Source organism: Crocodylus porosus, unplaced genomic scaffold, assembly GCF_001723895.1.
Source record: "Crocodylus porosus isolate Cpor-Errol unplaced genomic scaffold, CroPor_comp1, whole genome shotgun sequence".
Classification (NCBI taxonomy): domain Eukaryota; kingdom Metazoa; phylum Chordata; order Crocodylia; family Crocodylidae; genus Crocodylus; species Crocodylus porosus.
In genome coordinates, this window is record NW_017728909.1 from 47,969,202 (window position 1) to 47,975,803 (window position 6,602).

At 48.1% G+C, this 6,602-nt stretch overlaps 1 protein-coding gene across 2 annotated transcripts in view; it reads right to left on the bottom strand.

Moving 5' to 3' along the window:
* The window catches only part of S100Z (S100 calcium binding protein Z), a 29,358-nt gene that overhangs the window by 18,680 nt on the left and 4,076 nt on the right, over window positions 1-6,602 (bottom strand). The window contains exon 1 of one of the 2 annotated variants that reach the window (XM_019532212.1): window positions 4,844-4,904. The exons of the other annotated variant lie outside the window; for it this stretch is intronic. The gene's annotated coding sequence lies outside the window, so the exon portion shown is untranslated. Of the gene's footprint in view, window positions 1-4,843; window positions 4,905-6,602 lie in introns of those variants that run through there. 2 annotated transcript variants of the gene reach the window in all.

The window sequence follows — 6,602 nt, forward strand, 5'->3', positions numbered from 1 at the left end:
AGTCAAGGCAGCGGCAGATCTGCAGGACAAGAAGAGAGGGACGACTGGTAAAGAACCGTGAGTGAGGAACAGGGGAAGGCTGATGCCCCTCTTGCCTCTTCAGGAGTATATTCATTCATCCGGACTGAATCAAAGAGGGGCCAAGTATAGATGTGGACTTGGCCCAGGTGAACCAAGCCAAAAAAGGGACCAAACAAATATGAGGTAAAACCACATCCATGCAACACCGGAGTTACAACAGGTTGGTACTAGGTGGAGTACAGGGGGGGAAGAGCCATTTATTAGCTTGGGGGTAAGCCCAATGGGCCCTCACTTCAAGATCACGCAAGGATGAAGAATAAGAGTTTGTGAGGATCATAGAAAAGGAAGTTGCCAGCGTTGAGGGGCAAGTTGTAAGACCTGAACTACAAATAAGTGACCCATGTTTTGAAATTTGGGACGGGTTATTATCTCGGGTAAAGCAATCTGAAATGGGCGAGTGTGTTTGGCAGTTATTGGTGCCACAAGCGTTCTGGAGGAAGATGTGGGACATGGCCCATGTGACGCCCATAAGCAGACACTTGGGGAGAGAGAAAACGCTAGGCAAAAATCGAATGGTGGTTCTTTTGGCTGGGTATATGGGAAGAAGTAACATGTCAATGTGGGTCCTGCATGGAGTGTCAGTTGGTGGAGGAAAGACGGCTGCAGAGGGCTCCTTTGCAGGTCATGCCTATCATTAACACACCGTTTGATAGAATTACCCTCGATGTCATGGGGCCACTCACCAAAAGTAGTGCAAGGCATCAGCATATACTAGTTTTAAATCAATTATGCAATATGGTATCCCACTCAGAACAGTCACTGCATCTCACATTGCGGAAGAGTTATTAAAGTGTATTTCCTGTTTTGGCATACCTACGGAAATCATTACAGACTGTCACAGGGCACTGAAGTGCCCTGCTCCTAGGAAAAGGTACAGGTGCCAGTTGCCAGGGCAACTGCAGTTTGGTCAGCTGACCGGAAGGGGGCAGGACCTGGCCTATATAAACAGCCTTGGCTACAGGCCAAGCAGGCAGTTCCCTGCTAACACCCAAGGGAGAAGGAGTGCTGCTGGAGTATGCAGCCTAGAGCAGCTTGATAGCCTGAACAGCTTCGGCTCGAGGATGCTGGGAGGAGAAAGCACTGGTAGGGATTTGAACGAAGATTAGCCAGAGGGCTTAGAGTTTGCGTTTAGCCAGGAGGCTTAGTTTGAGTTGTAGCCAATTAGCTTATGTTATTTCTTTTGTTCTTACACCAGAGGACCGGGTGAGGCTAATAGGGGTTGGAGGAGGCCTCATAGGGGCTCCACAGCGGTGTGGGGACCCTGGTGCCAGAGAGGGCACAGCATTGAGGGGTGCACTGACCCCATCCCTGAGAAAGGGCACAGTGCATTGGGGGCCAGGTAAGGTTGAGGCCACCTGAGCCCCACAGGAGTTGTAGACACAAGGAGGGGATTTAGGGGCCAGGTACAGCTACGGCCACCTAAGCCCCAAGTGCGGAGAAAGGCCCTAGGGCAGGCAGGAAGCCCCAGGGAGGGCACACAGGCAGGAAGCCCCAGGGAGGGGACTTTGGGGCCAGGCACGGCTACGGCACCTGAGCCCTGGTTGTGAGGCAGGGCCCCAGTGCCAGTGGGATCATGAGAGAGAGCCCTGGTGTGGTCACAGCCACGAGAGACGAGAGAGAGCGTCCGCGGGGAACTAGGGCATCTGTGAGAGGAGAGAGGCCAGGGAGCATCCGCAAGGGTGCGGGCAACTGAGATGAGCCCACAGGGCGTCCATGAGGACGCGGGCTATAGCAAGGCAAGCAAGAGGCCGCCGTGAGGGGTGGTAAGGGATTGACTAGTCAAGGTCTGGTACACCTGAGAGGCTTGGGGCATGATATCAGGGGTGGTAGGAGCCACATGTAGCCCTTAAGGTTTTACTGCACGGAGCACAGCCTGGGATACATCTGGGGTACCATGTCCAAGGGGTCGAAAAGGCAGCCTCCCATAACACTAATACCATCAAAGACATGGCGGGTGAGAATGAGGGTGCACTGACACCAACTTGGCACAGTAGGGGGCGCTAGGAGAGATCATAGCCGGTCCTAGGCCCCACCCCGTGACACAGACCAAGGTATGAATTTTATGTTAGAGGTGCTGAAGGCTGTATGTCACATGCCGGGCAGTAAGCATTTAAGAACATCCATTTATCACCCCCAGACAAATGGCCTGGTTGTGGGCCTAAATGGCACAATCAAATGTTTTTTGCATACAGAAGGAGCCCAGGAAGTGGGACCTGCTCTTAGCGCCACTAATGTTTGCTTTAAGGGATATATCACAGGTGTCAACCCAGTTTACACCCTTCAAATTAATATTCAGCCATAAATCCAGAAGCTTACTGCAAGTAACCAGGGAAGAGTGGAAAAAGTTGGGGCATAAATGAGTCAGGGTCCAACAATTTAGACAGGAGATGATTGAACGCCTTAAGCAGGCCCAGCAGTTAGCCCAGACAAATATGGAGAGAGCACAGCAATGGCAGAAAGCTAGTTATGACCAAAAGATATGGGAGAGTTTCAGACTAGGAATAAAGTGCTGGTTCTTCTTCCCTCCTCCGCAAATAAACTATTGACTAAGTGGCAAGGGCCTTTTGAGATAACAAGAAGGGCTGGGCCCATAGACTATGAAGTATACTGCCCAGGTCACATAAGGGAACACCAGATCTACCATGTAAACCTGTGGAAGGCTTGGAGGGAGCCAGAGGAGTGGTTATTGAGTCCTGAAGAAGTAAGAGAAGAACTAGGCCCTGAGATATGAGAAAATACACAAAGGGGTACAATAGAAATAGGAGACTGCCTCAAGGATGAGCAGCAGAAAGAGTTGGGTTGGGTCATCTTAAAATTTGGTAATGTGTTTAGTGAGGTCTCAGGAAAGGTTAGGGGTGTAGTGCATGAAATAAATATGCCCAAAGAGGTAGTTGTGAGGGAAAGGTGGAGACTGGTCCCCCATCATCTACAAGCTCGGGTATATGAAGAGATATAGAAAATGCTTAAACAAGGGGTGATAGTACCATTTCAGAGCCCCTGGAGAAGCCCAATGGTGGTCATTCTGAAAAATGATGGGTCATTGAGGATATGCATGGATTTCTGGGGTCTTAATGCTGTTGCGCGGTTTGATGCATTCCCCATGCCCCACGTAGAAGAGCTACTGGAACGGATAGATCAGGCAAAGTACATCTCTACCCTGGATCTTTCCAAGGACTACTGGCAGATCCCCATGGCAGGAAAAGACCAGCAATAAATAGCTTTCAGTATGCAATGGGGACTATTTGAATTTAAAAGATGCCATTTGGCCGTCATGGCACTGCAGCCTCTTTCCAAAGGCTGATAGATAACATCATAGCTCCATATACAAGGTACACTGCAGTGTACATCAGCAACACTGTAACTTATTATTAATCATGGCCTGAACATTGGCAACATGTGGAAGCAGTGTTATGAGAATTGCATCAATTTAATATGACAGGAAATCCTAAAAAGTGTGCATTAGGAATGTGGGAATCTTGGGTTCCATGTGGGACAGGGGATCATATGCCCACTGGTGAGTAAAGTAGAGACCATAGAGAAATATAAACCACCACAAACAAAAAACAACTGTGCTCCTTTTGGGATGTGACAAACTGGTATCAAAGACTTATAGGCAGAGTTGGCCGTACCCATGATGGACTCCATAAGAGGCAAAGTGCAGGGTATAAGACATCGGATGCCCATGATGGAGGAGGCCTTTATAAATATCAAGAAAGCCTTATGTCGTGATGTGCTCCTGATGATTCCTGACTTTTCTAAGCCTTTTATCCTACCAACTGACACATTCAAAATGGCAGTGAAGGCAGTTCTATGTCAAGGAGAAGACAGAGCTGAAAGACCAGTGGTGTTTGCAAGTAGGAAATTAAACACAGCTGAACTCAGGTATTCAACACTCGAGAGGGAATGTCTGGCTATTAAGTGGATGCTCATATATTTCCATTATTATTTAAATGGGATGGGAGTTTACACTTATAGCGGACCATGAGCCTTTACAGTGGTTGCACAAGTCTAAGTGTGACAATGGTCATGTAATACATTGGGCACTAGCTCTTCAGCCCTTTAAATTTTCTGTTGGGTACAGACCGGGAACAGCAAACAAGATTGTTGATTTCTTGTCTCAGTATAGTGAGTCAGCAGTGAGGCCAATGGAGCAGAACGTGCGGCTCTATCACAAGATTGACAAAGCATGCCAAGCAAATATCACGCTCAAGATGCTACAAGGCAACTTATGGGGGGAGATATGTGGCAGGGGCAGTGGGGTTGCCAAGCCATGGGAACCTGGTAGTAGTGGTGAGATCCCTGTGCCACAGGCCTTGCCAGCAGCATTGCAGCATGCTGAGCCACAGGAGCGTGGTAATGGGATCACCACACCACAGGCCCTGCTGGCAGTGCTGTGGCATGCCTATCCATGAGAACATGGCAGCAAGAGTGAGTTTGTCACACCACAGGACTTAGTGGTGGCACTACCGTGTCCAGAGCTGCATCCAATTGGGGGTGAGTACATCCAAAGCAAAAAAAAAAAAAAAGCTGCTGCCAGTGTGGACAGGCTTTATAAGCGTGTGCCAATGCTGATTCGCCAGTGGAGGCAGTGGGGAAAAGCTAAAAGCCCCACAAACTGGTTCAAAGGCAGAACAGGAAGGAAGTCCCCAGCTGCTGAGGGAAGGCTGCAGCCGAGCCACAAACCCTGGGAGGGGCAACTGGTGGCAGCCTCCAACTGAGGAGCTGCCCCTATAGGCTGACTCAGGGGAGTCAGGTGACTTACCAGGAGCTGTGGCATGGAAGTCTGGCTATGGAGAGTGGAATAAAGGCAGCTGTGGATCTGCAGGACAAGAAGAGAAGAATGACTGATAAAGAACCATGAGTGAGAAACAGGGGAAGGCTGATGCCCCTTTTGCCCCTTCGGGAGTATATCCGTTCATCTGGACTGAATCAAAGAGGGTCCAGATATAGACGTGGAATTGGCCCACGCAAACCAAGCCAAAAAAGGGACTGAATAAATAAGAGGTAAAACCGTGCCTGTGCAACATTGGAGTAACAACAGGTTGGCGCTAGGCAGGGTGTAAGGGAGGCAGAGCCCCAATGTTCTCATGCTAACAATTAGACCTAACAAGATACCACTGAGCCAGGGTTGATATCAATCCCAAAGATTAAATTTCCAACAAAAACATGGCAGGTGAGAAGCATCAGTGGTTTTGGTAACTGGTCCCAGTCAAACTGTCGGGCCACAAGGCTGCGGTTAGCTCTGGGTGACTAGAAAAACCTAAGTGGGGAACTCAAGACAGGCACAGCAAGTTACAATCCCAAACTGGTTCCAGCCACTTTCAAACTGGTTTATGTGCACTGAACTTCTGTTCTGTTACAGGTTTAAATTAGTTTCTGATCACTTAAACCAATTTATGCATAATGTCTGTCCCTAGCTTCAGGCATCAGGCAACCAACCCCCACCACTCCTGAGGTGAATTATGCAACTCTCACTTTTAAAACAGGCCCCGGGTTATAGCACCAGGTAGACAAGCCATTCCTGCTCAGCAGGGGTGACCAGGTTCTGGAACCTCACACATTCCTCTTCTGATGAGTCTGTGCTCATGGGTGAATCTAATGATCAAATACTGTTCAATCTTAAAAGTTAGTACAGAGCATAACATGAAAGGAAAAGAAAAGTATTCTAAACCAAAGCATCTGCACACATTAATGTTACCCAAGGCCTTACCATCCCATGATGGTGAGCCAGGAAGTTTTAGCTTCTTGAGATACCCTAGCAGGTCCTGAGTGGAAACCTGAATGGCTCTCTAACATTCACCCCAAGAGCTATCACCTTGGGGAGGGAGGGTGTCACTTTTTTATTCAGCAAGAGGTCCTTTGTCTCACCAGTTTCCAGACTTCCTTCCCTGCTAATCACAAAGCTGTCTGACTCATTGGAAGGTCAGGCCAATTTCCTCAGGGTCAGTGGGCTTTCCATTGTCCTGTAACAAACCTGAACTCTTAATCAAGGGGTTTCTTTATTCTGAACCATTGTTCACCTTCCTGTTTCCCTTCCCTCCCCAAGAGCCATGTTGGATTAAATCAACTTAGACCTACTGTAAACATCCCAGAGACAAAGTAATAGTATTCATAAATTATTATTACAGAGCAGAACTGCCCCACCACAACTCTGTGTGTGTGTGTGTGTGTGTGTGTGTGTGTGTGTGTGTGTGTGTGTGTGTGTGTCACTTTTTTTGGGTATCTATCTCAGATAATTTGGAAGAAAGGGGCTACTAAACGTTCATTACAGATTATTTGTAGCATCACTGACATGTAGACACCTCAATGTGGTGTGGTGGGAGCTAAATGATGCACATTGTACCACAGAAGAACAGCAGAAGATGCTAAGGATTTTGCCCATTGAAACTAGAGCAACTTCTATGAAAATGAATGGGTACCTTTGATGTCCAGACAGTGTAAATGAGTTTACAAGTTCCTTTTGAGGACATAGTTTCATAGTTTGTAGGGTCGGAAGGGACCTGAGCAGATCATCTAGTCCG